The sequence below is a fragment of the Rhodamnia argentea genome, chromosome 8 (assembly GCF_020921035.1).
Source record: "Rhodamnia argentea isolate NSW1041297 chromosome 8, ASM2092103v1, whole genome shotgun sequence".
NCBI classification, from domain to species: Eukaryota; Viridiplantae; Streptophyta; class Magnoliopsida; order Myrtales; family Myrtaceae; genus Rhodamnia; species Rhodamnia argentea.
The window spans coordinates 22,286,242-22,304,673 of record NC_063157.1 but is presented as its reverse complement, the minus strand read 5'-3'; the positions used below and the strand labels follow the sequence as shown (position 1 = coordinate 22,304,673).

Genomic DNA, 18,432 nt, shown 5'->3' with positions numbered 1-18,432 from the left:
GGAGTCGCCACTCATCTATTTTTCATAGGTCAATTAGACACCTAATAAAGCATGGGAGCTTACTTTACTTCTACGGACTAGGGATTAAATATGAGTGGGACTTGATTACCTGATTATTCTAAAGTCATTTCGGTGTCTTTCCTCTTTTATTTTGGAAAATAGTTATGCAGATAGCTTGGATTGGTTTTAACCTATAATACTAACATGCAAAGAGTAATCATAAGGGTGCGCAATCAATGAAATTAACACCCAATAAACCAAACAATAAATTACAAGAAAAGGAAAACAATGCACCAAAAGCAATTATTTTTTAGGTTTTCGCTTTATTAATGAAATAACTATGCTACATGCAATGCATGTGGTTTAATATAAATTTCTAATTATGACCTAATTCTAAGAACATGCGAAAATAAAACTACCCTAACGTGGTGTGCTAATTATAACTGAATAAACCTAGCATGCAATCCAAATGACATGGCATTGATGACATAACCTAATCTATATGACATGCGCATGATATTTTTGTACTTTTTTGGGTCAAAATTCGTAATTAAAAATTACTAAAAATGAACAGTAAGATATTATCTAACTTAAACTAGGAAATGAGATAAGTTAAGTCCTAATTTAAGTTGAAAAGTTTCCCTTCATCTTCTAGGTTCTATCTAAACATGTGACCTATCCAAAACAATCATAACTTATCAAGGGAAATCATATCCTATAGATATTATCTAAATTTGAAAATATTATCAATAACATGCAACGTTATGTAAATTATCCTAATCTATTAAGGAAAGTTATATCTAGATTATATCCTAACATGCAATCTAATTGAAATACGCAATGCTACCTAGAATAACCTATTCTATCTATATGCAATATTTTGGTATTTTCGGATAAGGAAAGCAAATAAACATTCAAACCGTCCAACCAAAAGATATCTTTCATATCAATTCAAATAAGGAAAGAATATCCACATCAACTTGAACTTGTCGCAAATAAAATCGATAGATAGAATTAAAATTATATGAGGTTACGGATTAGGAAAGTCATTCGGTCCCAATGTCATTTTAGATTCAGTTTTATAAACCAGCTCAATACAGACAGGAAGACAACGATGTAGATTTTCCATAGCTTGTATGCATGCCTTTGCTTTCGATTACCAATTCACAGCGAGAACTTGAATGCTCTCCAATAAAGCTGGCACAGCTTAAAAAATATCCATTCAAATTTACAAAAAAGTACAGCAGCTTCCTTGCATCCCCAAAAGCTAATTAACAGGAAGTTTAGACAAGCTTGGCAGCTTCGTGTGAACAAGGAAACATATGACTGGCGATATATATTCAGGTTGGAATGAAGAAACTCGTTGACTTGACTCCACTGGTACACAAAGTCAAAGTGGAGAGCACCAGAGAACACTGTATTTGACAAAATTTCCCTACTTCAGCATGGCAAACGAAAATGAATGCAGATGCATTTGTTGATGCCTAGACTTTCTACTGATCTTGCTGGGTCTTTGATACTGTATTTCTTGGGCAGAACCAATGAAGAGAACTTTTCCTTAACCAAGCATTATTCTTTGTGCTTTGTTTCTAGCAGGGAGAAATTAAAGAGCTACTCTTAGTCTCGACCCCCCTTTGGTTATCTTCTCCCACACATATCAGACAAACAATAGTCAACATGTGAGAACTCAACATGCTTGAGTTTGTCAGAACACACAAAAATGGAAATAAGCTCTAAAATGAGGAATCATGCAGGCTTTATACAGTTTTTCCCTTCCAGGCTTTCTTCAGTGGCCCTTCTCCAAGCTCTAACTGCATATGGATCGACACTAGTTTGTTGTCAATCTCGAAACAAGACATGGAAAGAGAAAAATGAACTTGGTCGATACACCACAGCATCGACGTCCATGGGCCTCCCCAAAGGTGGTAATGGGAAATTTCTGCAGAGTTTAGCAAAACGTTAAGATTAGACCTTGCAAAACCAGTCTAATCTTGACTTGGGGAGAGTAGGGGATGGGAGGAGAAAATGGAAATACTTAGAGACAATTTAGGCAGGAAGAAGGTTTATATACTATGGTCATTGCGATATAAACCGCGCTAGAGGCACGGGCGTGGAAGTGCTGAAACTATCGGTGCTTTTAGCATTGATAAATCAGCTTGGCCATGGTATTTTCTCCTTCGTGCGTAAAGCCTCTTTCTGACGAGGAGGATGATTGCAAGGTAGAAGCTCGCTATGGATTCGAGTGATTAGTTAAATAGAGGAGGGTATGCTTAAATAGAGGGGGGATGATGGGGACGCTTAAATAGAGGAGGTTATGCTTGTTTGGGTCTCTTTCTCAATGGGTCCATAGGAGCAATTGGCACTAGGGTTAGGATAATCTATAGAAATTAAATTTGAATTGTGGCTCAACATGTAATATGATCTCCGAATTTTAAATTTGTTCAATAAAGATCCTAAATATTAGCCCAATATATAATATAGTCTCCGAACTGTAAATTTGTTTAATGAGGACCCTGAATTTTTCCCAATGCAAAGTAGTCCCTGCTCGACCAATGCAGCCTTCGAACTTTTAATTTGTTCAATCTAATCCTTGAGCTTTTGGTACATGTTCGGTTTCATCCATAGATCGTATGAAAATATTCAATGCTGTCTTTGAACTTAAATTAATGAAATAATAGATTAAATTAAACGTGTATTAAAAATTTAATAATCACATTGAACAAATTAAAAGTATATGGACAACATTGTATATTAGGCTAAAGATCAGAAATCACATTGAACTAATTTAAAATATAAGAATCACATTGCTCGTTAACTCAAAATTTAGGGACTATTTGACGGTAGTTGCACCCCATTCAACAGGAGCCAACCATACTCTCACTGATTGCTTGCTGTGCTTCTTATCACGTTTCACTTGAATAACTTTTATTACTTCTTACCAACCACATTTGGCCTATCCGCATTTTTACTACGAATCAGAACTCTGATGATATTTAATAGACCTATGTGCCGCTAGCTATTTGGTGATAAATATTTTTTTTTGCCCTTTTGTATTCATGCACGGTAAATAATAAGCAACGCCAGGCATGAGTTAGTCCAACTGAGTTAGTCCAAGTGCATGGGACGATTTTGTTCCCATTAATGCTTCTGGTTCGGGTTCGGGGTCACGATGGCCCAACACGATCACCATTGTTGATTCTCTGAATCTCCCTCTCGTCTAGTCTCTCTCGTCCATCTGCAGTTTACTGTCTAAGATCAGAGAAGAGAGAATAGTTGCAGGCTTTTGTTTTGGCGTGTGAGGGTAGAACAAAGATCTTCACCAAGGTTGGACCAACTCGGAGATGATTTTTCAACTTTGACAGATCTGACAAAGTCGTTTGTCGCTATTAGGCGGCTCGAAAGGGACTAACTCGTGAGTTGTGCTTAAAGACCAAAGGGAACGATGATGAACGAACGCCATCTTCGTTTTCTGGTGACGACTTAGGATAAAGATGTTCTTCTCCTTGACGTCTTAGATGAACTTTAGCCCAGTGTGGGTGCTTTAGCCACGAGAGTTCGCATTGAGTTTGAGCTGATGATGACGCTGATCAAATGGTACCTGCTTTCCTCGCGATTAGTCTCCCATTCTCTGCCTTTGTTGGCATCTTGGAAACAGAGGGTAAACGTCGAATTCAAACGATGAGTTCATCACGGCTGTTCTTGGCCGCCGGCTGCCATGGCCGAGGCCGAGGGAGTCGTGCCGGACATTTTCGTGATTAGTCATTGTCGAGAGAGACCACGGTCAATCTCCCAAATATCTTTCATGACAATCTAGGGACAATTCTTATTGAGGGTATTACATTACTTAGGGTGCGCATGAAATCACTTCTGTCCAAGAAATCAACTTCTGATTAGAAATTGATTTCTCTGCTTCTCCCCAAAAATAAAAGTTGATTTTTCTACTTTTGCTCCAGATTGACTTCTGATTAGAAAAATTCGTTTGGTAACAGTTGAAAATTTTTATTTTTGAAACATTATTAACAAAATTTTCGGCAGCGATGGTCGGCGGCGGCGGTGGTCGGTGGCCGTCGGGGGCGGCGGTGGTCGACGGCGAAGGTGGTCGACGACCGCGGCAATGGTCGCCGATTGGCGGCGGTGGTGGTCGGTGGCCGGCGGGGGCAGCGGTCGGGCGGTGGTGGGCGGCTGGCGGTAGTGGTTGCGATGGCAGTGGAGGTCGCGGCGTTCGGGAGAGAAGTTGAAGAACACCAACATCCTTCTCTATCCCGTGTTCTCTATTGAAGAAACGAACATCATTTTTCTTGTGATAACAATAAAAGAACGTAATGACGTCATCACATTCTAAAAGAAGGCCATGGGCTGGGGCTGGATTAGCCCATCTTGGGCGCCCCACGACCCATCCATAAAACCCAACATTAGGCCATGGGCTTAGGCTGGGTTAGCCCATTTTGGGCGGTCCATGACCCATCCATAAAACTCAACATCTCCCACTTGCCTATGATGAGCTAAATATAACTCTCTCTTCTCTACAAGGTTCATAGTACATCTCGAAGTGTGATGTATTCGTTTATGATAGTGATTCAAGTTTGATCTTGGGCATGTTTTATGCGTAATCCGCTGCGTTGTAATGGGAATGTGTTCCCTTCATTGGTATCAGAGCAACAATCTTGTTTCCCGATCATATTTTGCATTTGTAATCGATTTGAGTGCGAAAGAACGGTATTTCGTCGATATTGTTCATTGGTCATCGACATTGTTTTGCCAAATAAAAGTTTTTGAACACATAGTCGGAACTGTATTGTTGAGACGAGAATTTTGAGTGATTGATCATCGCGGGGGGACACAAGATCTGGTATCACGCGGCGCACGCGCCACAACAGGAGCGGGCCAATCGACACTACAACGAAACGTCGTCTTTACCGCATATTCCCTCAATGCATATTGATTTTGTACATACCATTAGATTTGTCTTGTTGATACGAGAATTTTGATAGGTCAAACATCGCCGGACGACACCGGATGAGGCTGCACGTGCCAACACGAGTCGGAGGGGGCATCTACCACGTGCAATGCGCGTGCACAGACGTCAAAATCTATCGAGGCAGTTATTAGTTCTTCAACATGATGTTATCGTGATTTCCAAGGATGTCAGTTGTTCTTCGGTCATTTTTTCTACACGGAATGAAACAAGAGAAAACCGTCGACGTACTTTTACTTCCTCTTTTCCCGAATGAGAAATCTAAGATGAGTTATCTCTCAAAGGCCGCAGCATGAACATCTAATATGTGGAAAGCGAGTATGTCCGTTGCGTGACATACTTCTTCGATCAGTGATTCAAGTTTGATACTTGGCACATTATTTTTACAATTCATATGTATAGATTAGGGTATAGTTCACACGTTGGATTTGGAATCATAATTTATATTTAGGAATTGAAAATTACATTCCACAAACCGTTAAACGGGACGTCTTTGCATCCACCCACGATTCTTCACCCCAAAATCAAACAGTTGGGAAAAATTAGTGGAGTCAAATAGAGGTTCTCGTCATGTATAAAGCTGACAAACGAGAGAATCCAAGACCAGTGTCCACTTACATGAAAGAATAGGAGGAGCTGTGCGGCACTGGGCGTAAGGCATTTCCATTTCGGACATCTGATTGTAGTAAGATTTCAACAAACTCAAGACTCATGAGCTATGCGGGACAGCACCTGGTGTGTAGGGCAACTAAGGATGCATAGTGACCGTCCTTGATGTTGATTAACGTCTCGTGCTTTCCTTTCTCGATGACGACTCCATCTTTGATTACTGCGATCATGCCCGCGTTCTTGATCGTGGACAACCTATGAGCCACCGCGAGGGTAGTTCGGCTCACCATGGCACGGTTTAACGCGTCTTGAACCACCTTCTCGGATTCTGCATCCAGCGCGCTCGTAGCCTCGTCGAGCAGAAAAATCTTGGGACTTCTGACTAAAGCGCGAGCAATAGCCACTCGTTGCTTCTGACCGCCCGATAACTGGACCCCTCTTTCACCAACCACAGTAGCATATCCCTGAACATCGAATTCGTAAAGACAGATAAGATGTAGCCCATTTGAAAGCCGATGTAAGTCAAGTACTCGGAACAAGCAACGACCGTCAAACCTGGTGCAGTCCACTGATGAAATTGTGGGCGTTTGCTAATTCTGCTGCGGCGAGTATTTCTTGCTCTGTCGCATCTCCATCCTTCCCATAGGCTATGTTGGCACGAATCGTCTCATTGAATAAAACCGGTTCTTGGCTGACCAGACCCATTTGCTGCCTCAGCCACTTGAGTTGCAGCTGTCGGATATCCACTCCGTTGAGTGTAATGTGACCGGAATTGGGATCATAAAAGCGTTGCAGCAGGGCTATCACTGTCGATTTTCCGCTCCCGCTTTCTCCAACCAAAGCAACAGTCTGAGAGGAAGAATCGTTAATCGTCAAACTTTTGTTTCTCATGTTCAAGTGATCGAAAACACTAGTGCTGTACTCGTAATTCAGTGCTCAGTTGTGGAAGTCATATTCAAAGTCAGGCATCAGATGAGGTCCGAAGTTTTACCTTTCCAGAGTGAATGGTCAGGCTGAGATTGCGGAATATTTGAATGTCTGGCCTAGAGGGATATATGAAGCTGACATGGCAAAGCTCGATCTCTCCCTTCACATTGTCTAGTTTTGTCCCCGACTCATCACTTGGGTCTATCTTGGATTTGCGGTCAAGTATCGCGAAAATGGAAGCACCGGCCCCTATGGCTTTGGTGGAATCGGAAGTGAAGGAACTTGATCGTGAAATTGCATTAGCTGCCATGGTCAGAGCATAGAAAACCTGCCAAGAAAATGTCTCCGATCCGTTACCAAAAACTAGTTCCAACAGCAATCATCCAGCCAAATAAGGAAAAGGCAATCATAGTTCTGAGAAATTCCTGAGGAAACACTATGTAGCATTCAAAGAAAATCAGTCATACCCTGAAGACATCTGAAAACGTTGTTTTGCCGTCCTGAACGAGTCGAGCTCCTGCATAGAAACTTGTCGCATACACACAGAACAGCAGGAGGATGGACACACCGAACCCAATTCGGTTAATCAGTCCTTGTCGAATCCCCATCCTCAAGGGGCCTTCACATTTCTTCTTGTAAAGCTGCATCATCTTCTCTTCAGCACAGAAAGAAGCAACGGTCCTTATACTTCCAACCGCATCAATAGCTACTTGGCTTGCTTCCTCGTACATCATCTGCAAACACATAGGGATTAATACGGTCACGGATAATCGAGATAATTTGCAAGATAACAGAAACCATGGCGGAAGCTTTTAATGCCATTTGAAGATTACAAGGAATTTGAATCAGAGATTTCGACGATGGCCTTCCTGTTTTCAATTCTTTGAACTTAGGACTCAAAATTATGAATTTGGAATCTACAAAGACCCCTCAAGCTATCCTGTTTAGTGAGCAGTAAAAGAAAAGAACGCTGTAATAATGCTTACCTTTGCATCTGCACTGAATCCTCTCGTGAACTTCACATGTACATATCCATCGAGACCAACTAGAGGGATTAATATGAGGATGATCAGTGCAAGTTGCCAGCTTGCAGCAAAAGCAATGACCAAACCAGCAACTGCCGACGCAGTGTTGTGAACAATCTGGGCTAACGCATCTCCAACTAGGGCTCGCACTAATGCCTCATCTGCTGAGAGCCTTGCCCCAATGACACCGCTTGAGCGATCAGGTTCATCAAACCAGCCAACCTCCATGTGGACCAACTTTTCGAAACACATTAGTCTGATTCTCTTGATTAACTTACAACCAGCTACGGAGAATAAGTATGTCGAAGCCGAATATGCCACGAATGCTGCAATGCCAAGGACCAGAAACATAAGCGCCCAAAACTTGGAATGCTTTCTGAGTTCATGCGGTGGTTCATAGAATGTCTTGATAACACTGGATATAAGTACGCCAAAAATTGGAAATATCACGCCATTAGAAGCTGCAGCGACAGTTCCAAATAGCAAGACAGGAACTTCTGGTTTGTTGAGACGAGCAAGCCTACGTAGTGAGACCTTCCGCACTTTTTCTTTGCTCCCAGGAGGAGCAGGGAATTTTGGTCCAGCCACGGTACCAAAGGAGACTGAGAGCGAGTGGCTGCTGCTATGTCCTGTAGATGATCCCCGGCTAATGGATCGTTCGTACAACATCCTTTGACTGGACTCTGTTATATTCAGTGATCTCCGACCTGTTTTGGGCATCTGGCACTTGTTCAGATTCTCTGTTCACTTCCTGCAAGCGTATTAGCCGAGAATATGCACCATCTGGATCTTTGAGCAGTTCTGCGTGTGAACCTGGACAGTTTAAGAGAGGCGTCAATCGTCACGATATACTTGTACATGCTAGGAATAATAGTTGCTTTGCTCAATTCACAGTTCCATTCTTTACTTCAAGTTAGATCGCGACCTACCTTGCTCCACGATTTTTCCACGATGAATAACAGCGATTGTATCCGCATTCCTAACAGTGCTCAAAAGGTGCGCAACAATAACAGTTGTTCGATTGCCCATAATCCTGTCCAGGGCCTCTTGGACTATCCTCTCGGATTCCACGTCGAGGGCACTTGTGGCTTCATCCAGGAGCAAAATACGAGGATCTTTAAGAATCGCTCTCGCTATGGCTACTCTTTGCTTCTGCCCACCAGACAACTGAGTCCCATGTTCCCCAATCATAGTGCCCAAGCCCTAAACGTCAAAGGTCCAAAAATCATGTATTAAGATTGAGACGGCAAGAAAAGACAATTACATGTCTGGCCAGAGAAAAGAAAAAAGCTGATTCATTGATCTTGGAGTAGCACAATCTTTATACCTGTGGCAACTTGTCTATGAACTTGGCAGCATTTGCAAGTCCTGCAGCAGCTTTGATCTCTTCAAGCGTGGCACCTTCCTTTCCATATGCAATATTGTCCTTGATGCTGCACGTGAATAACACCGGCTCCTGGCTGACAAGCCCCATTTTGCTCCTGATCCATTTAAGCTGAAACTCTTTAAGGTTGATCCCATCAAGAAGTACTTGACCGGCTTGTGGATCTTAGAACCTCTCTATCAGGCTGATCACTGTGGACTTCCCGCTTCCGCTTTGTCCCACCAAAGCGGCAGTTGTACCGCTCGCGATGCTGAGAGAGAACCCATTGAATATCTGTTCATTAGGCCTGGCTGGGTAACTGAAATGAACATCCCTCAACTCTATATCTCCGCGAATGTCGTCTAGTTTCTTCCCCTTGGTATCAAAAGAATCGATCTCCGGCTTCCTGTGGATGATCTTGAACATCTTATATGCAGCAGCTTGACCATCAGCAAATGCACTCATGCATGGAGAAGCCAGCCCAAGAGACCTGCGCAACATCCGAACCATGCACCAAAAAATGAGGGGAAAAAGAAAGAAAATCCATGATTATGGTTTCTACACTTTTCTAGGGTTCAATAAGGAATTGAACCAAGAGAACTGAGACCAAAAAAAAAAAAGACAGATGGAGTGCAACTCACAGAGAACCATTCAAGACTGCCATGATCACATTAATCACTGCGCCCCCCCAGTATATCCCTTGTCTAATATCAACTTTGCGCCGTACCATATTGCCAAAGCATAACCACCGAAGATGATAAGAAAGATTTTTCCAAGACCTAATCCCCCTGCCCGACCTTCATGGACACTTGGTCTGTATGCATCCATGAGGAATTTGCTGTAATTTGCAATTGCTCGCTTCTCTCCGGTAAACGATTCAACCTGCACTAAACAGTGATAATGATCGGATTCTACAGTAAACGATTAGAGTTATGAACTGACTATGAATGTTAGAGAACAAGACATCAACACATCTGTTCTGTTCTTGGACTCTGTCTATTTAGTTGGCACACATGCACAATTGTGTGTGTAGTCAGCTACGTCAATGCTACATACCGTTCTGATTGAGCCAATTGTCTGTTCAACAACATTATCTGCCTTTGCATACGCACTTTGCCCGCGAGATGCCTGCTCTGAAATGATGAGAGACCTAGCTCCACCCGCAAGCACTAGCAGAGGAAATATGATTAGCAGGACCAGGGTCAATAGCCACCCGTTGATAAATGCTATCACAAAGCCCCCGATAAATGACGACACGAGCTGTATGAACTTCCCCACCTGCACTAACCTAGCAATCTGTAAACATCGAGGATGGAAAAGTACATACTAAGTACACCACATAAAATTCTTTACACAATTGTTATGCCGGTACGAGGAAAGTAAGATCTTTTCACCCATGGCATTCTGGATGAGGATTGTGTCGCCGGACATTCTGCCGACGATCTCTCCGGTGTTAGTCTCTGTGTCAAAGAAGGCGACATTTTGTCTCAACATAGTTTGCAAATACAGGCCTCTTATTCTCGCAGCCTGTCGTTCGCCAGTGACCATCCAGCAAGACACCACTGACCAAATGAAAGGAAGAATGAAGATTGAAAATTCTCATCTCCTAAGATAAAGAGTTTGACATCGAACTAAAAGAAAGTCCAGACTCAAGATGCACTCACGAAGAAAGGCCGCAGCTCCACACCCGAGCGCCAGGTAGACAAACTTCAGAGCTATCTGAAGGAATCACAAACAATCTAATCATTTAATTCGCAATCTCAACACAAGTACTCCAAAAGAAATTTCCTTTTTGAGAAAAGAATTTCCCTGTAACGATCCACAGAGTCCGTATTTGCAAAGCTTTTACCTTGGACACAAGATCTACAACATCACTGTCAGCATGGTTTCTTGCCGAATGTATTGATCGTCTCTCCCACTAATTGGGCCATAAGGGGCAGCGAAAGGCCATTCCCGACTGCGCCTATTGATCCAACCACCATCAATAGTATATCAGTAGAATCTACAAATGAGAACAGCTTGTGGAATGGAACCTTGTTCACTCTCTCATCTCCCTTGCTCTTGATGGAGTCCCACTCAGTCTCATTCACGGCGGGGCTCACTGCCGCCGCCACCTCGAGACTCCTTGATGCGGCAGCTTCAATGGTTCCGGAATCTTCGGTTGCTCCATTTTTAATGGCCATGCTACCGTACCTGGGACACGGATCTCTTATGTAACTTGTTTATTCTCTATATAAACAAACAGAATTATCTGGGGATCAGCGAACATCCAGAATCAGCAATTTATATTTCAATCCAAAGGAGTCCCATTATTGGGCAAAGCTGGGAAAGACATAGCTGAAGGACGGCCAAGCACAGATTGATCCATTAAAAAGAAACTGTACTGCAGTCAATTTTCTCAAACCTACAAGCAACTAAAGACAAAACTACTCTTAACAATCATCCGATAAAGATACCACGGCCATCTTCTCGTGGGATTTGAATGAAATAAGCTATTAAGCAATCAAGATACGAGACATTCTTTCAAACCATAGAAGTCGAAGTCACAGACATCAAAGATCAAAGACCGCTGATCGAGGGGACTGTACTTCAAAAATCAACTAGAACAATGACTTGCGTAAATTTAAAGAATGGACACACAAGAAACTGAAGGGCGCACAAGAAGCCTCACAAAGCAGAATCTGTCAAAAAACCCATAGGAGAAATCAGCCAATGGACCAGTATTTCTAAAATACCTTTCAAGGCAAATTTTCGCATTTAGCATAAGAAATGTCTCTTTCCTCGGAGAAGTCAATGAAACAATTCGGCAGCTTCGGGGGTCCTAAGTCGGAGAGAGAATGTGTTCAGGGCAAAGAGGACACGGAGAGCCAAGAGTGACGTCGTCGTGATTGCGTCACTTCCGGCTGTCTCGATCGTATCCCGACTTTCCACCACTATCTACTTGAGCTGCTTTTTCCTTCCTCCATTTTCTCCTCCTCCTCCTTATTTTTTTTTTCATGTGCACTAAACTTTTTAAAATTTATCACAAAAGTCTAATTGAGCCCTAAAATATTCAAAAAATACAATCAAATCGTTAACTTATTAAATTGATATAATCAAGTTTTTTCACTACCACCATCAAATTTTAAGACTTGATTGCACTTTTTGAAAGTTTTAAAAAATAATTACAGTTTCATGACAAGTTTTAGGACTTCTAGTACACATATCCATTTTATTAATGTTTGTTTCTCTCATGTGGAACATACTTAAATTGACTTGTTCTTTATACTTTTTCTTATTTGTTGACACTTAAATTTTGATTTTTCTTTGTGAGTCAATTCTGCATAAAAATTAGAGCTACTTTTAATTCTAAACAAAAATAATTAAATCAAAATTTTCATATTTATTCATACATTGCATTAACTTTGAGAGATGGCTTCTTTCATCCGAAGCTTTTTCCGCACCGGTGCAACTCCTCCGTAGCCATTGTTGTTCCTTTGAACGTCCGACAAGAGCCTCAAGGGCGGAAGAGATGGGCAATTTTCACGATGGGAGGTTGATCGCCGAGGCCGTGTCCGAGAGTCAATCGGTGGAAGCAGCACTTTGAGGAAATCGACGGGCAAGAGCGTCTGCTTTCGATACTGAAGTCACAATTAAGTGATGCTGTGCTCAAAGAGGATTATGAAGAAGCTGAGAGGCTTAAGGAGGTAATTGCAGCAGCGTCCACTTGTTACACTGTAGGTAGAGCAATGTCTTAACTGAAAAGTGCCATAAATGAGGAACGTTATCATGATGCAGCTTTTATGCGAGATAATGTTGGTGCTGGATTGGTGGGAAGGTGGGCTGGAACATCAAAAGAAACACATGGGAAAGACACCGACTCTTTTCTTAATCCCAATCAAAGAGTATTTGTGGCGACTTTGTACTACGGTTCTTCCGCTTTGATCTTCCCTTGTTTGTGCATTTAAACGGCAAAAAAACGCATGAATCGAACTTTGGCTGGGATCTTGACGGCCCCACCTTCGGCGACCGTCGACGGACATTGATTGGTAGCTTAAGGCATTCAGGTAAGTCCTTTGAACCATCTATGTACTCACTGTGATTAGAAAGTGCAAAACGAGCGGTTGAAAGCTAAGGAAAAATTGCTTGGCGGAATCTGGAAAACTGCATGTTGAATGGACCTGTTTGGCCTCGTTTAGGGTAGTTCCTACTGTTGGATCGGGCTGATTTTCGGATATGTCATAGCTTATTTCGAGAGGATCCGTAGGTACCAAGATCAACCCGGTCAGAGTTGATTTCGCCGTCCATTGGCGTCAGAAATGGAATCCCGAGGATCGACCCAATCGAAGTTGATCTTGTCCCTCATTGACATCGGAAATGGAGTTCCGATGAGACGCCGATGAAGATCGCCGGCGCCGATCATCTTCCCCAGTGATGCGTTGACCGGTCAACCCACATTGACCAGATCAACGTCAACGTGGTGCTCACATGTCGGCCACGTGGCGGCCACACGTCGGCAAGGGCTGTTTTTTTTTTTTTTTTTATAACCGAGGTGTCCGCATGGCCGGCGAGCTATGGCTCAAACCAGCGGTGGAGCACGACTATTCCTCGGAGGGGCTAACGCAGCATCCCATCGCCACGACCCCCCACTTAAATTACCGACGCCTACGAGTTTCGAACCCGGGACCTTTCGTGAAAGGAACCGAGCTCAAACCATCGCGGCCACCGATGGGTGGGTTCAAGAAGGGCTGTTTTAAACCTTTCTTTAAAAAAAAAAGAAGGAAAAATTGCAAAAAATTCCTGAGAATTATAGAAATTCTCAAAAATTGAGGAATGACCACAATCAACTGATTAATACTATTTTTTGAGATTTCTTTTCTCGATTTTTCAAAATGACATTTTTACCATTTAGGGGTAATTTGTCTTCAAAAATTTCCTAGATTTGCAAAAATGCCAGAATTAGAGTTTGGGTCGGCTTAGGTGATCAATCTTTCTGTTTGGGTTTTCGAGTCTCGTCTTTTCCTGAAATGACGATTTTACCCCTCAAAGTGTAAATCGACCCCAAAAAATTTCAAAAATATACAAAAAAAATACCAAAAATATGATTCACCTTGCATAGCATATACTTTAGTTTGCATTATCATATTTTCCATGTTGTATTGTTTAAAATATTTCTTCCGAAAATAAAAAAATCGTTGTTATGTCATTTTTGTCACATCATCATGATTTGTTGAATTTGCCTTCCTTGTGGATAACATTGCTTTAAATTTTATCCTGGATTGGTTGCATTATCATTGATTATCCGATAATATATCTATGGTGTGGTATAATTTTTCTTACAAGACCCACAATCGGCGGGTTTTACCGCCCGTGGTGTTTAAAGGCAATGTTCTTTTACTTTCCGTAATTTGTTTTCTATTCATACCCTAGAATCGGGAAGGTCGAGTCTGCTGTTGGTGGTTTGTAAATCTATTTTCTCTTCATATCCCGAAATTAGGAAGATCGAGTCTCGCGCTGATGGTTTGTAAATTTACTTTCTACAATCTACTTTCTGCTCATACCCTAGAATCGGGAAGGCCGAGTCTCCTGCTGGTGGTTTGTAAATTTACTTTCAGCAATCTATTTTCTGTTCATACCTCAAAATCAGGAAATCCAAGCTTGCCGATGGTGGTTTGTACATTTACTTTCAACAATTTATTTTCTGTTCATACCCCAGGATCGGAAGATCGAGCTTCCTACTGGTGGTTTGTATGAATTCTGCATATGAATATATGTGGTATAAATTTCAAAAATAAAAAAGGGAAAAGTTCGTGAAAAACTTTCTAGAAAATTTCAGAAATTCTCAAAAATTGAGAAATGGCCACGATCAACCGGCAAATCCTATTTTTTGAGATTTCTCCTTCCAATATTCCTAAAATGACCATTATACCCTTTAGGGGTAAATCATTCCAATTTTTTTTTTAGATTTGAGAAAATGCCAAAATTAGGGTTTGGATTAGGTTAGGTGACTAATCCTTCTGTTTGGGTTTTCAAGTCTCGTTTTTCCTAAAATGATGATTTTACCCCTCAAAGGGTAAATCTCCTTTGATATTTCAATAAGTAGTGAAAATTGCTCAGAATTAGGGTTTGGATTAGGTGGGTTGCCAATTTTTCTGTCTAAGACTTTCACGTCTCATTCCCTTTAAGAAAATGACGATTTTACCTCTTAAGGGTAAATTGTCCTAAAAAAATGCTAGAAAATTCTAAAAAATGTTGGAAATTAGGAAATGGGTCGGTTCGACCGGCCAATCCTATTTTCGACGATTTTCACTTCGGATCTTGTCTGAAATGATAATTTTGCCCTTTTGGCCAATTGTCCTCAAATTTTCTCAAAATTACGATTTTACCCTTTATGGGCAAATCATGTCCAAAGCACTCATGTTTACCCTTTGAACCGTGATTGGATGTCCTCTAAGCCAATAGGGTTCTACTAGCAATGCCATACTGATTTGATACGATTTATCCGCATGATCTAATTCGTTGATTTGAGGACTTTCTTTATTGATTGTGTTTATTAGGGTAGTTATTCCCATCCGCATGAACTCCTAGATTTAGGATTCGTACCCCATTCATCCGCATGAAATTTTGAGGTTAGAAAATTCAATTAACTTAGGTACCGAAAGGGCGTCAACACCGATAGTTGGGATAACTAAATCCCCGATCCCATTTCTCCGATTCTCGCGGAATCGAATAGAAGCTTTCAACTACTTTATAGGGTTTTCTAATCATACCCTCCAAGAAATAATTGGTGGCGACTCCTTGGCATACACACATAGCACATGCCATTAGACCGTACTGAAGGTCGACCATGTTGTTGTCCGTTACGGTTTGGGTAATAGGCCTAAGGAGGGGCCTGCGTTCGAAGGTCCACATGCAACTAGGCTGGATCGAAATGATGACCTATTAACCCTTGAGAGCGTTTCAAGAGGGTCGCGACATTATTTAGTTGTATTCGACCATTTTTTCAAATTTTAAACTTCTGTAATTTCATCACATTTAAATATCGATATCGACAAGTAAATTCACATTTTCTTAAAAATGTATTCGACCATTTTCAAGTGACCAAGTGATATAAACGGAATAATAGCAGTCCATTAAATTTTAAGCCTTCCAATGCAATCCTGAGTTTCGGAAATCTTTGCTTTTGTGGAGATAGTAGCTGGAACATGCTCAAATTATCCTTCTTCTTTTTCTTTTTGTTTTATTTTGTAGCATTTATCTGGGGAAGCTAGCACTAGGAAGATAACAAAGCGATTCGGTTGACACAAATGCATTGGTAACAATGGATTTCACTTACCTAATAAATGGTAATTACTTGAAAATCATATTTTTTTTTATAGTAGTCCGGTGTAATTTTTATACTTTATCATAAAAAGTTGATAAATTACACGGATTAAAAGTTGGGACTTCCCAAACCAGGCAGTTCTGCTCTCGGTTTTGTAACTGGAATGGATAGTCACGAGGTCGGATCTAAATTCTAGGGCAAGAACCGATCTCTTCTAATCCTGACCAAATTTAGTATACCTCTTTTGCCCGAAGTGGATTGGAATTTATATATTCCTCCAGTCAAAAATGACATCTCATTCGTGCTCTGCGTGGTCTTGCAATTTGAATACGATGTGTGTATATTCAGACTATAACCAACAAAGTGAAATAAATTGTTTAGAAGATTCTTGAGATTCCTTAGCACCAATGCAGTACCAAATTTACAAAGAAAAGAAAACGCTCCCAAATTAGCAAATAATTTTTTAAGATGCCCGCCTTCTTCTCAATCCTTTGGAAAATATCCCGAACTTTGTGCTGCATTAAACACTCAAACTCGAATTTGGGGTGGAGAAACGACGTGTGAGGACTTTTCTTTACTGGTATTGCTCGGATTCTGCACATGCGGGTTCAAGTGCTAATGCATATATGGATTTCAATTTCGACAAAAGTACTCATTTCGTGCCGTGCAAAATCCGAGCAATACCTGTGAGGGGTTTTTTATGAGACAAAAAAATTTATAGTAGAATTGGGACTAGACTTAAAGTTGAGAAATTTTTATGGGACAAAAAAAAATTTAGGATAGAATTGACACTGCACCTATCTAACAAACTCTCAAAGTTAGGAGCAGAAAAAAATACCATACATGATATACAAAGGTGGGAATCAGAAAAGAAAATTTTCTTTTTATCATTTCCAACAAAGTTGACAATCGACATGTATAAAAAAATTTTATGACATTTCATTTCTTGTGGCATATGTCTACTGTTTTTCATTCATGAGACGTAACAAGGCATAAAACCCTAAAAAAAAATTCGACTTTAGCTTTTGTGTCAATTTTTTTTTATCGCACAAAAAACCTCCCAACTGTAGGTGTAGTCACAATTCTACCATAAACTTTTTTTATCTCATAAAAAATCTTCACCGGTACGGCCCGGATTTTGCACGACATGAAATGAGTATCTTTATCGAAATTGATATCCATACATGCGTCAGCGCTTGAACCCTCATGTGCAAAATCCAAGCAATACCGGCGAAGAAAAGCCTTCACACGTCTATTCTCCTCCCGAAATTCGAGTTGATGTGGTACTAATATGCTGGTATTAGTCTCTTCGTTAAAGAAGGTGACATCTTGTCTCAACATAGTTTGCAAATACAAGGCTCTTATTCTCGCAGCCTGTCGCTCGCCAGTGACCATCCAGCAAGACAAAGGAAGAATGAAGATTGAAAATTCTCATTTCCTAAGATAAAGAGTTTGACATCGAACTAAAAGAAAGTCCAGACTCAAAGATGCACTCACGAAGAAAGGCTGCAGCTCCACACCCGAGCGCCAGGTAGACAAACTTCAGAGCTATCTGAAGGTATCACAAACAATCTAATCATTTAATTCACAATCTCAACACAAGTACTCCAAAAGAAATTTCCTTTTTGAGAAAAGAATTTCTCTGTAACGATCCACAAAGTCCGTATTTGCAAAGCTTTTACCTTGGACACAAGATCTACAACATCACTGTCAGCATGGTTCTTGCCGAATGTATTGATCGTCTCTCCCATTAATTGGGCCATAAGGGGCAGCGAAAGGCCATTCCCGACTGCGCCTATCGACCCAACAACCATCAATAGTATATCAGTAGAATCTACAAATGAGAACAGCTTGTGGAATGGAACCTTGTTCACTCTCTCATCTCCCTTGCTCTTGATGGAGTCCCGCTCAGTCTCATTCACGGCGGGGCTCAGCGCCACCGCCACCTCGAGACTCCTTGATGCGGCGGCTTCAATGGTTCCGGAATCTTCGGTTGCTCCATTTTTAATGGTCATGCTACCGTACCTGGGACACAGATCTCTTATGTAACTTGTTTATTCTCTACGTAAACAAACAGAATTGTCTTGGGGAGCGCATCAGCGAACATCCAGAATCAGCAATTTATATTTCAACCCAAAGGAGTCCCATTATTGGACAAAACTGGGAAAGGCCAAGCACAGATTGATCCATTAAAAAGAAACTGTACTGCAGTCAATTTCCTCAAACCTAC

At 41.3% G+C, this 18,432-nt stretch overlaps 1 pseudogene; it reads right to left on the bottom strand.

Annotated features, from left to right (window-relative positions):
• Window positions 1–5,507: 5,507 nt before the first annotated feature.
• Window positions 5,508–18,217, bottom strand: LOC115755740 (annotated as a pseudogene).
• Window positions 18,218–18,432: the final 215 nt, after the last annotated feature.